Source organism: Lithobates pipiens, unplaced genomic scaffold (assembly GCF_037356315.1).
Source record: "Lithobates pipiens isolate NorthernLeopardFrog02 unplaced genomic scaffold, aLitPip1_a1.2 Scaffold_18, whole genome shotgun sequence".
Classification (NCBI taxonomy): Eukaryota; Metazoa; Chordata; class Amphibia; order Anura; family Ranidae; genus Lithobates; species Lithobates pipiens.
The window spans coordinates 2,750,104-2,763,644 of NW_027507758.1; the positions used below are offsets into that span (position 1 = coordinate 2,750,104).

At 48.4% G+C, this 13,541-nt stretch overlaps 1 non-coding gene across 1 annotated transcript; it reads right to left on the reverse strand.

Annotated features, from left to right (window-relative positions):
* Positions 1-1,020: 1,020 nt before the first annotated feature.
* On the reverse strand, positions 1,021-1,093 carry TRNAG-ACC (transfer RNA glycine (anticodon ACC)). Its single transcript has one exon. It is a non-coding gene; the product is annotated as a tRNA-Gly (tRNA).
* Positions 1,094-13,541: the final 12,448 nt, after the last annotated feature.

Below are 13,541 nucleotides of genomic sequence, written 5' to 3' on the forward strand. Positions count from 1 at the left end.
CTTTATTAGAACCAGAATACAGTATTTATACACTTTTAACACAAGGGGTTAGATAACGAGGTTGGGCTGCTCATGGATACTCCCCCTCCCCTCTAGTAAACACTTAGCAGACAACTATATAATTAGCATGTTAATTAAACAAACAATAGGTGAAATACTCTGTCAAGCCAGACTAGACTCATTTGCATTAAAGAAGACAACAGACAGGTGGCTGGAGTTGATGACATTATTAATATGGCAAATGCATATCCAGAGTCTGTGTGTCTTGGGGGGGCATGGACCTGAATCCAAGTAACACCACCTCAGGGGTCCCCAGGCATGCAGATCACAAAGAGCACCCTTCCCCCAAATGCCAGGGCCCATAATGGATGGGCAAGAGGCTGGCATTCAGTCCCCCCCAAAGGCCTCTGTCACAAGAGGATATTAGTAGTCCCTGCCAGCAGAGCTCTGAAGTACGCAGCCGCTCAGGTGGCCATCTTGGACATGACCACTGTTTAAGACATTTCAATAGGTGTGATAGTTACATAGTTAGTAAGGTTGGATAAAGACACCAGTCCATCAAGTTCAACCTGAGTGAGTGTCTACAATTGTCCCTATCCCTGTACATTGCACACTCACATCGGTCCTTACCCTCAAGGAGCCACAATCCAAGGTCCCCATTCATATACTAGGGGCAAATTTTGGACAGAAGCCAATTAACCTACCTGCATTTCTTTGTAGTGTGGGAGGAAACCCACGCAGGCACAGGGAGAACATGCAAACTCCAGGCAGGTAGTGTCATGGTTGGGATTCAAACCAGCGACCCTTCTTACTGCTAGACGAGAGTGCTAACCACTACACTACTGTGCCGCCCTAATGTGATGGGGAAGAGGAATGAGGGGGATGGGAGGGCGAGGTGTTCTCAGGCCTGGTAGATGGGGGGGAGTTTACAGGCCTGAAACCTTATTACCGGAAAAGACACATGGCGGGGGGGGGAATTCAGACATCCTCTTCCACCTTATACAGCACTGGGGGGTGATGTGTTTCTGCCCGGATTTGAACCGGGGACCTTTCGCCTGGTAGGCAAACGTGATGACCTCTACACTACAGAAACTATCCAGGTCACCCCCCATGTCTGGTCATGTGGTGTGGTGGAGAATGGCTGGACTAGATGATGCTGGACTAGATGATGCTGGACGTCCATGGGGTAGGGGAGAAGCAGGAGGGGGGATGGAGGGGTAGGGGAGAAGCAGGAGGGGGGATGGAGGGGTGAGGGGGGGTGGAGGGAGAGGGGGAGGGAGAGAGGGGGAGATGGAGAATGAAAGGGGGGGTGGGGACGGGGGGGAAGGGGGAGGGAAAGAGGGGGGATGGAGAAAGAAAGAGAGGGGGTTGGGGGGGAGAAGGAAAGACCCCCCTCTTTCCTTCTCCCTCCAACCCCCTCTTTCTTTCTCCATCCCCCCTCTCCCTTTCTCCCTCCACCCTCTTGGAGAAAGAGAGAGAAAAAGGGGGGTGGTAATGGGGGAGGGAAAGAGGGGGGATGGAGAAAGAAAGAGAGGGGGTTGGAGGGAGAAGGAAAGACCCCCCTCTTTCCTTCTCCCTCCAACCCCCCCTCTTTCTTTCTCCATCCCCCCTCTCCCTTTCTCCCTCCACCCTCTTGGAGAAAGAGAGAGAGAGAGAGGGGGGTGGAGGGAGAAGGAAAAAGAGCATGTCTTTGGAGTGTGGGAGGAAACCGGAGTACCCGGAGGAAACCCACGCTGGCACAGGGAGAACATGCAAACTCCAGGCAGATGGAATCGTGGTTTGGAATTGAACCAGCGACTCTATTGCTGCTAGGTGATAGTGCTAACCACTACACCACTGTGCCGCCCACTACACCATTGTACCGCCCACTATACCACTGTGCCGCCTACTACACCAGTGTGCTGCCCTGGAGGGGGATGGAGGAAGAAAGAGAGAAAGCCTAGCCCCCTAGGCCCCCTAGGTCCCCGTTTCCTTGTCCCAACCTCATAGAGCAGCTACCGGTCTCTCTGTAGACGTTCATGGTCCACCAATGATGATATTGAAGAGGAGGACGTTGGTTGTTGCCCAGTCTCAGCCTCATAGTATATCTGCCACTCTCTCTCTAGAGCTTCGTGGACCGCCAATGATAGTGTTGAAGAGGAGGACACGGGTTGTTGTTCAGTCTCAGCCTCATAGAGCAGCTGACACTCTCTCTCTAGAGCTTCGAAATCCGCCAATGATGTCGTTGGAGAGGACACTGGTTGTTGCCCAGTCTCAGCCTCATAGTATATCTGCCACTCTCTCTCTAGAGCTTCGTGGACCGCCAATGATAGTGTTGAAGAGGAGGACACGGGTTGTTGTTCCGTCTCAGCCTCATAGAACAGCTGACACTCTCTCTCTAGAGCTTCGTATTCCTCCAATGATGTCGTTGGAGAGGACACTGGTTGTTGCCCAGTCTCAGCCTCATAGTATATCTGCCACTCTCTCTCTAGAGCTTCGTGGACCGCCAATGATAGTGTTGAAGAGGAGGACACGGGTTGTTGTTCAGTCTCAGCCTCATAGAACAGCTGACACTCTCTCTCTAGAGCTTCGAAATCCGCCAATGATGTCGTTGGAGAGGACACTGGCTGTTGCCCAGTCTCAGCCTCATCGAACAGCTGACACTCTCTCTCTAGAGCTTCGAAATCCGCCAATGATGTCGTTGGAGAGGACACTGGTTGTTGTCCAGTCTCAGCCTCATAGTATATCTGCCACTCTCTCTCTAGAGCTTCGTGGACCGCCAATGATAGTGTTGGAGAGGAGGACACTGGTTGTTGCCCAGTCTCAGCCTCGTAGTATATCTGCCACTCTCTCTCTAGAGCTTCGTGGACCGCCAATGATAGTGTTGAAGAGGAGGACACTGGTTGTTGCCCAGTCTCAGCCTCATAGAACAGCTGACACTCTCTCTCTAGAGCTTCGTATTCCTCCAATGATGGTGTTGGAGAGGAGGACACTGGTTGTTGCCCAGTCTCAGCCTCATAGTATATCTGCCACTCTCTCTCTAGAGCTTCGTGGACCGCCAATGATAGTGTTGGAGAGGAGGAAACTGGCTGTTGCCCAGTCTCAGCCTCATCGAACAGCTGACACTCTCTCTCTAGAGCTTTGAAATCCGCCAATGATGGTGTTGGAGAGGAGGACACTGGTTGTTGTCCAGTCTCAGCCTCATAGAACAGCTGCCACTCTCTCTCTAGAGCTTCGTAATCCGCCAATGATGGTGTTGGAGAGGACACTGGTTGTTGTCCAGTCTCAGCCTCATAGAACAGCTGCCACTCTCTCAGTAGAGTTTCATGGTCTGCCATTGATGATGTTCTAGAGGTGGATTCCGGTTGTTGCCTGGTCTTGCCGTCCTCCGATGATGTTGGAAAGGACAGCGATCGTAGTTGCAGACTCTCACTGACATAGCTGAAGTCCCAGAAGTGATCCTCTTCCTCTTGGTTTATCGGTTTGTCCCGTTCTTCTGTGCACAGAAATTCAGACACTTTTATTATTCTATCCGGTACTTCAAGCAGAATCTGGAAAGAGAAAAAGTCCTTCATTAATATTCCTGATCGATGGTAACAAAGCTTGGTGAACCCCAACGACCCAGTGTGTGGAAAAGTACCCCAAGCAGGCTCATTCAGCCTCCTCTATTGGTCATAAGAAGCATTACATTGCACTAACTCATCCTTCACAAGAATCTGTCTATATCAAAATCATAGAAGGATGTGAAAATTCTGTTAAAAGAATTCCGGCCATGGAAATACCCCCCCTCCCCGCCAGATTTACTCAGGATCCTCACTGATTGGTATACTTACAGATGGTGAATCCAGTGTCGCCCGTGTCTTTCTTGTCTCCACGTCCTTCCAGTTGATGCCTTTAAAGAATGGGTGCCCCCTGAGGTCTTGTACTAGGTATGATCGCAGATTTTGGCTTTTACAGAGGAGCTGTAAAGAAAAAGAAAATACAATTAGAACACTGAAACAATGAGAAGTCTGAGCTCTGAGCTCGCTCCTGTGATGGTGCAGGTTACAAGTAATGTCTGGGCCCTACTTAGCAACATCCTAGCAACGTCTTGGGAGTTTTCAGGTCAGGCTTCTTGTGGTACATAAAAGGCCTACACCTATAGTAAGGGCATTATCTAGCTTTAGTCACAGTGACACATTTTGTGTTTATCTACAGATGACTCCGACCTGCATAGGACGTTTTTCTGGAAATTGTGAACTAACCCTTTCATTGTTCTTAGGGATGTACTAAAAGTCATCTTTCCATTAAATCTCCAACTGCCATGATTTGTTCTCAATGGCGGGTTCAAGGAAATGCTGTCTACTTACTCGGTCAATGAGGTCTTTGAGGTCAGTGTCCATGTCCTCTGGATAACGAGGCGGCTTGATATTCATCGCCACCTGCAACCCATAAGGGCTCTTCTGGTCGGTGTAGAATGGATGTTTTCCCGTGGCCATCTTGTATATTGTTACTCCCAGGGAGTAATAGTCAGCCATTGAATAGTATTCCTGGCGCCGGAAGACCTGTAGAAACATAATAGAGAGAGAAGATGAGCATAAGCTTGTCAGGTTATCCAGGCTAAGGATAGAGGTGACGCCATGCTGGCATAGGTGATGGAGGAATCTTTATCTTACCTCTGGGGCCATATAAGTTAGTGTCCCCACACATCCTTTAATCCTCCTAGAAGATGAGACGTTCGTTGCGGCCAAGCTGAAATCCGCAATTCTGATGTAGCCATTGCGGTCCAGTAAGATGTTCTCCGGCTTGATATCTCTGTGGACAACCCCAGAAGAATGCAGGTACTGCAGGCCGCACACAAGTTCCGCGGTGAGATATCTGATGGAAAAAGAAAAATATGCATTAGAACTGAAAATCCTTACAAATCAAAGTGATATATAGTATATATGTGTATGGATGGACAGGTTCAGTGGTCAGCCACCCCTGACTGCAGCGTGTCCCAGTCATTATACTTACCTTAAGATTTGGACATCAAATGGAGCAACATCGATCAGTTCCTGGAGGTTCCCGCCATTCAAGTGCTCCAGTACAATGGCCAGATAAGTCTGTGAGAAAAGAAGAGAGAAAGGTTACATTGTAGACATTGAAAATTTCCCTTTGGTGGAGGAAGAAATACGCACACAATGCAGTGTGGGATCTCCTCTCAGAAGATGAAAGAAATGGAAAGATAAAAGGACACTTACCTTTGTTTGGAATGCTCCATACAGATGTGTAATATATGGACTTCCTCCGGTTTGTTGCAGCACATCAACCTCTGTAAAGATACTATGTACAGCATCATTGAGTACTTTCCTTTTCTTAATGAACTTCACTGCCAGCTTATTAGTAGTGGCAGGATGGGAGGCCAACATTACCTTCCCGGAAGCCCCCTGTCCAAGAATTCCATGGAAAGTGAAGTTTTCCATGGATAGCTTACATGACTTCTCCATTATGTCACCACTACATGGGACTGATAGAGATGTCCAATGGTTTGTGGTGCTGCTAGGTGTTGGAGAACACCAAGACATTTGATTGTGAATGGAAGTCGTTGAGTCAATCTCCTTGTCCTCCGTGACTGATGGAGTGACTTCGACCTCTTTGTCCTCCATGCTTGATGGAGTGACTTCAATCTTCTTGCCCTCCATGACTGATGGAGGGGCTTCAATCTCCTTGCCCTCCATGCTTGATGGAGGGGCTTCAATCTCCTTGCCCTCCATGCTTGATGGAGGGGCTTCAATCTCCTTGCCCTCCATGACTGATGGAGGGGCTTCAATCTCCTTGCCCTCCATGCTTGATGGAGGGACTTCAATCTCCTTGTCCTCCATGCTTGATGGAGGGGCTTCAATCTCCTTGTCCTCCATGGTTGTTGCGATTTTCTCGCTCTTGCTGGTATATGGAACTCGTATGGTCGGTTCCCTGAGGTTAAGGGATTCATCATTTCCACCTAAAGAGAGAAAAAATGGTCAGATCATTTATTAATGTTAGACAGAATCTGTGGACATTTAAATGTTATTCTTTTACATATAAAAGTGAATGTCATCTGCATCATTAGAATCTTATGTTACATGATTTGTTCTATGTTTACCATCCATGGACAATATGGTGGTTCTCCAGTCCCTGGAGGTCCTTCGTTTCAGAACAAGGAATCTGATGGGGACACCTGCTGTGGAGGGATCTGATGGGGACACCTGCTGTGGAGGGATCTGATGGGGACACCCGCTGTGGGGGGAATCTGATGGCACCTGCTGTGGGGGGAATCTGATGGGAATACCTGCTGTGGGGGGAATCTGATGGGGACACCTGCTGTGGGGGAATCTGATGGGGGACACCCACTGTGGAGGAAATCTGATGGGGGACACCTGCTGTGGAGGGATCTGATGGGGACACCCACTGTGGAGGGAATCTGATGGGGGACACCTGCTGTGGGGGGAATCTGATGGGGACACCCGCCGTCTAGGAATTTGATGGAGGAATTTGATGGGGACACAGCATATATCTCCTCTAATAGTACATACAGTATATATCTCCTCTAATAGTACATACAGTATATATCTCCTCTATCTGGTATTCTCAGAGTGGATTGGAGATTTTGCTCTCTAATCATATAGTTGGTTAATTATATTTATTATTGTATAGAGATATTTAAGAAAAAAAATGACCTTTTTTAAAAACTTTACATATTAACTAAATTATACACCACAAATTTTAAGGTCATTAATTAATTAATCTAAACTATAATCAGCCAACTAATTGCTTATGAAAATAATCATTAGTTGAAGCCCCACTGTGTGTATATTATATTACAACGCATGTCACCCCTCCCCCCACATAAATATATATACTGTATATACGGGAGTATAAGCCGAGGTACCTGATTTTACGACAAAAAACTAGGAAAACGTATTGACTTGAGTATAAGCCGAGATGAACAATGCCCATTTGCAGCAATAAGTCCCCCGAAATTTCAAACTCGGCAGTTAAGGGTCCCTAGAAGCCCCCTATCTGCAGCCAACATTTGGGGTCTCTGGAAATTACATTGCTGCAGATGGACACAGTTGACCAAATTTGGGGCCCCGTACCTCGGGGCCACTTAGTGCTAGGAGCCCCAGCTTTGTTGCACGTTGTAGTGCTCGTTCCACTGTGTTTGCACACCAAATTTGGTGCTCCTAGCACCAAGTGGCCCAGAGATACGGGGCCCTAAAGTAGGTATGGAAAATGTCATTCTATGCTGCAGAAAAGTGCTTGACTGGAGTAATCCGAGGCTCGGCTTATACACGAGTATATACAGTATATATATATATATATATATATATATATATATATATATATATATATATATATATATATAAATACACACATATATCACCCCGCATGTCACCCCCCCCACATATATATATATATATATATATATATATATAATATATATATTTAATATATATATATATATATATATATATATATATATATATATATATATATATATATATATTAAAATTTATAAATATTACTAACCAATAGCGAAGCTTGGTGGGAATTTCAGGTGCTGGAACATCCAGAGTCCCAGCATGACAATTATATTTCCTTCTTTGTTGGTGTTCAGAAGGTTCCGTATCTGACAAACGTTCATCATCCGAAACAGACACATTATTCTGTTATCAAATAATGAGCAAAAACTGCAGAGAATACAAAACTCCGTCCTTCTACCTCCAATCTCTATCGCAGTCTGAGGACCAACTGACGCTGCTGCCAGATATCATCACTTGGCTCCTCCCACTGCCGCCGATGACATCACCTGACTCCTCCCACCGCTGCCTTGCATGGACGTGCTAACCGTTTATGCAAATGAGGCACCTGGGGTTGCGTTGCCATGGCAACAACTGACCTCACTCTATGTGACTGCATTGTAATAATTATATATATATATATATCACCCTAATATTTATATATATATATATATATAATCACCACAATAATAATATATATATATAAGCGGGGATGGGGGAGGCGGTAAATATGTTATGAATGGTGATGAGTTGTTTAATTTATTGATCATATTTGGGTTGGAGGTTTGGATGTTATAGCGCCCCCTGTACCCCATTAAATCTAAGATTTATATTGCTAGGGGGAGGGTACAATTACTATCATATCACAATGATTGGGAGGGGGAGGGGGGTCACTTATTTCTGGTATATATTATATATCCAGTACCAGCCAATAATCCTCCTCCATTACCCGACCATTCCTCACTATACACACCTCTGATTGCCAATAGAACTATCAAACCCCCCACCATACAATATATGTTATATCACTTTATTACCCCCCATAAGAAAGAAACATCTGTCTGTATAATCACGGGGGGGGGGGGGGAACACCAATGTTGGTCGTTATAATTGCTACCAGTGACCCCAATGTTGGGAGTTATAATTGCTACCAGTGACCCCAATGTTGAGGGTTATATTTACTACCAGTGACTCCAATGTCGAGGGTTATAATTGCTACCAGTGACCCCAATGTTGGGGGTTATAATTGCTACCAGTGACCCCAATGTTGGGGGTTATAATTGCTACCAGTGACCCCAATGTTAGGGGTTATAATTGCTACCAGTGACTCCAATGCTGGCGTTATATTTGCTGCCAGTGACCCCAATATCTGTGGTTATAATTGCTTCCAGTGACCCCAATGTTGGAGTCATAATTGGTGCTAGTGACCCCAATTTTGGGGGTTATAATTGCTGCCAGTGACCCCAATGTTGGGGGTTATAATTGCTACCAGTGACCCCAATGTTGGGGGTTATAATTGCTACCAGTGACCCCAATGTTGGAGTCATAATTGGCATCAGTGACCACAATTTTGGGGGTTATATTTGCTTCCAGTGACCCCATGTTCGGGGTTATAATTGCTACCAGTTACCTCAATGTTGGGGGGTTATAATAGCTACCAGTAACCCCAATGTTTGGGATCATAATTGTGGCCAGTGACCCCCAAAGATTTGAGTTATGATTGCTTCCAGTGACCCCAACATTGGGGGTTATAATAGCTACCAGTAACCCCAATGTAGGGGTGTATAATTGCTGCCTTTGACTCTTCTGTTGGGGTTTATAATTGTTGCCAATAACCCCAATGTTGGTGGTTATAATTCCTTCCAGTAACACCAATGATGGGGGTTATAATTGCTGCCTGTGATCCTAATGTAGCGCCTATAACCCGTTGCAGGGTGGACTGGACTGAATGGGCTTACCGGTTACCTTCTCTCGGCCTGCTCCTCCACATCTAGGGGTTCCCAGGGTGGACACCCAACGACTTGTACACTGACACAGATATAGTCCTTTCAAAAGGTTTTATTTTGCAGTAGAACTTTCACAAAACACAGTCTCTTAGGGAACAGAGGGCACGGGGTGAAGAACTCAGGTACCTTGAACTGCTGGTTGTAACAAAGTCTCTACTTCCACCCAGAGAGTAGCTACTCGCAGCTGGGCACTTCAAGGCTGAACAGACCTCTAGCCAGAGATCATGGCTGTCGGCACGTTGACTCAAAACTTGAACAATCAACTGAAGATAAACAGGAACCTTTTTCCTCCGTACCTGGAACGTCTCCAGCTTCATTTGAGGTACTGGAAAAGTGCGGACTCGTCAATGTCCTTCCCAACTCAGTAACCAGGCACTTCTCAGGATTCCACTTGTCGGCCCTCCTCCGAAGAGTCCTCCCCCGATCACTTGCATGAGCTGTGGTGTCTCTCCAAGCCGAGAGCACACCCGGACACCCAGACACTCTGAATCCTCCCTCAGTTACAGCTCCTCGGACCAGCAGGTTGCGAGACTTGGGAACAGACAAATCCTCACCCCAGACCAGAAGGGTATATCAGGGGCCACTGATAGGAACATGCTGTGGGATGTCAGACACCCTGGGACCGGGACCCCTCACGGGTTCCCCCATCCTGGAACCAGAATAGACCACACGGGTCTCACGAACAACTCCGGAACCCCGAACACGTGACCCACACCTGCTTAAGTACCCCCTCCCAAACTCCTCAGCAGGCCTGGCACTCCCGCTGATTGGCTCAGAGAGGTCCGATACCCAAACATCCAACCAGACCTGGTTCTAGCCTGTCATGTGCACCTCACCGCTCACATGACCAGGCAGAATATCAATAATGGCCTGGCCAGACTGGTTTTAGGCTTACCTACACGATTACCCCTCAGTACTGTAAGGTCCTGAGACAAAAACTAAATTTACAATGCGTGTGGCATTTGATCCCAAATGTCATCTGCTACAAAAGCAAAGCGCCGTATCTGGCCCCCGGGCCACGGAGACCACTGCTTTACACCATTGTTACATAGAGATTCAGCTGCTCAATATTTATGGATCTAGCCAATGTTTTGGCCATCACTGAAGGCAACCTCTCTACTTATATATCTTTCTCGTCACTCGCTCAGTTTGAATTGCTCAGGTTTCTGTACGGTTAAGTGTATGTAAAACCAGTTTCTTTTTCCTGGTGCCAACATTGTAGCATATGTGTCATGGTGCTACTCACAGTGAACCCTCAGGCGAGCAGGTGACACGGGATCCCCCGGGGCGTGGAATCTAAGAGTCAGCCGGTGTTCTGTCAGGGACCCTCTCACGAAGGTTTAGATTAGCTGCGTGCTAACCCCAGGTCACGACCCCGGGTTCACCCTGCTCGCTAGGTTAGTACCCGAAGACACTGTAGAGAAGGATGGATGGATGAAGCAAGGAAAGTCAGGTAGTGAGCCAAGGTCAGGGCGGGCTGCAGACAACGTAATCAGAACAAGCCGGGTCGGTACACAGGAGATCAGATCACGAGAAGACAGGTAAACAGGTTACACAGGGGAGTTAGGAACAAACGTTGCTCAAGCAACCAGTAGCAGCGGCAGCCAGGAGGAGGCCGTGCCCAGCGGCAGCCAGGAGGAGGCCGTGTCCAGCGGCAGCCAGGAGGAGGCCGTGCCCAGCGGCAGCCAGGAGGAGGCCGTGCCCAGCGGCAACCAGGAGGAGGGTCGGGAAAGCGTCAGCAAGGAGGAGGGTCTTGAAAGCATCAGGCAGGAGGAGTGTCTTGAAAGCGTCAGCCAGGAGGAGGGTCTTGAAAGCGTCAGCCAGGAGGAGGGTCTGGAAAGCGTCAGCCAGGAGGAGGGTCTGGAAAGCGTCAGCCAGGAGGAGGGTCTGGAAAGCGTCAGCCAGGAGGAGGGTCTGGAAATCGTCAGCCAGGAGGAGGGTCTGGAAAGCGTCAGCCAGGAGGAGGGTTTGGAAAAAGTCAGCCAGGTGGAGGCCGTGCCCAGCGGCAGCCAGCTGGAGGCCGTGCTCAGCGGCAGCCAGGATGAGGCCGTGCTCAGCGGCAGCCAGGATGAGGCCGTGCCCAGCGTCAGCCAGGAGGAGGCCGTGCCAAAGCGTCAGCCAGGAGGAGGCCGTGCCAAAGCATCAGCCAGGTGGAGGCCGTTCCCAGCGGCAGCCAGGAGGAGGCCGTGCCCATCGCCAGCCAGGAGGAGGCCGTGCCCATCGGCAGCCAGGAGGAGGCCGTGCCCATCGGCAGCCAGGAAGAGGATCTGGAAAGCGTCAGCCAGGAGGGTCTGGAAAGCGTCAGCCAGGAGGAGGGTCTGGAAAGCGTCAGCCAGGAGGAGGGTCTGGAAAGCGTCAGCCAGGAGGAGGCCGTGCCCAGCGGCAGCCAGGAGGAGGGTCAGGAAAGTGGCAGCCAGGAGGAGGCCGTGTCAGTCAGGAGGAGGCCGTGCCCAGCGTCAGCCAGGAGGAGGCCGTGCCCAGCGGCAGCCAGGAGGAGGTTCTGGAAAGTGGCAGCCAGGAGGAGGCCGTGTCAAGTGTCAGTCAGGAGGAGGCCGTGCCCAGAGGCAGCCAGGAGGTGGCTAGGCCCAGTAGGAGCCCTCGCCCAATCCTAGGTGCCTCCCCTCTGCCTTACCACCAAAAGGCCCAGGATGAGGACAGTGACGGAGAACGCAGCACTGGGCCTCAGTAGGGATGTCAACCATTTCCTGAGGAGCCCCTCAACTCTGAAGAGGCCTATGCCTGCTTTCTAGCCACCAGGTTGCTGGACTTACAGAAGGACCAATGCCTCCTCGGTGAGGACATTTTTTATGAGGCCCTTCAGAAGGGGTTGAGGGGTCAGCTGAGTGAGGACAGCCACATATATGGGCAAGCCCATCCTCCTCCTCCTCTTCCTCCTCCTCCTCCTCCTCCTCCTCCCTCCTCTTCTTGCCACAAGTCCACCACCAGAAGCGCAGCCTCCAAGGAAGGTCGCAGTGAAGAGAAGAAAGTGATGACCTGGGCTCAGAAGACGCAGGCTATGGTAGTGCCACAGCCTGGGGATAGATCTGTCATCTGCGGCTGGTCCTGATCTCTGGCATTCCTTGTCCATATTGTGCTCCCTATTATATGGACTCCTCAAGATCCCAATTTTCTTTTCCACAGGATTGATTTGTGCCCTGGGGGCCAAAAGGTTTCACAAATTCCAAAAGTTTCTCCGGCGTTGCCTTCCTCTTTATTTTGTTACCCGGAATAAATGGAGATTTTATTTTCAGAAAATACTTTCCTTTGTGTTTTATTCAGTTTGTTTGTGAGTAGATAGGTACATTTCTAAAAGACCATGTCATATTGACGAGGGACACCTATCTTCTTCATGAAATAAAAAATGATAAAAGAGGAGAATGAAGAATAATTGTAAAGATTGTTCTGGAGATCCGACTTCTAACAACTAGAATATAATTCCTGAGAAGAGGAGAAATGATGAAGAAAGAAGAAAAGAATCTGAAGATGGGAGAATGAGCAGCGTGAGGAATGTGCTGTCCAATGGGAACGCTCGATTTACCGCGCCGATCGCCTCCGTCTCCTTCACAGCGTCGGTTCTGGTCCTTCGGAGCGGCGCACAGACCGGCGGAATTCCCGATACGAGTCGCTTCCGTCGGAAATATTTTCAGCATGTTCTATTTCTAGATCCCTCAGAAGAAAAAGAGTCAGATGAGGCCCAAACACCTTCCGATTATCCGACAGAAAGATTCCGTCCGACCTTTTCTGCCGGAAAGTCCGGTCATGTGTACCGGGCATTACAGCAAACAACCCGCTACATAGTGCGAGGTTCAACCTCTTTTCTTCTCATTTTAATGAGTGGCCACGAGTCTTGTTATACTGTTGGGGTCACCAGCCGATATTTATATATTGTGGGGTCACCAGTCCGATATTTATATATTGTGGGGTCACCAGTCCGATATTTATATATTGTGGGGTCACCAGTCCGATATTTATATATTGTGTGGTTACCAGTCCGGTATTTATATATTGTGGGGTCACCAGTCCGGTATTTATATATTGTGTGGTTACCAGTCCGGTATTTATATATTGTGGGGTCACCAGTCCAATTTTTATATATTGTGAGGTCACCAGTCTTGAATTTATATATTGTGTGGTTGCCAGTCTTTTATTTATATATTGTGGGGTCACCAGTCCGGTATTTATATATTACGGGGTCACCAGTCCAATATTTATATATTGCGGGGTCACCAGTCCAATATTTATATATTGCGGGGTC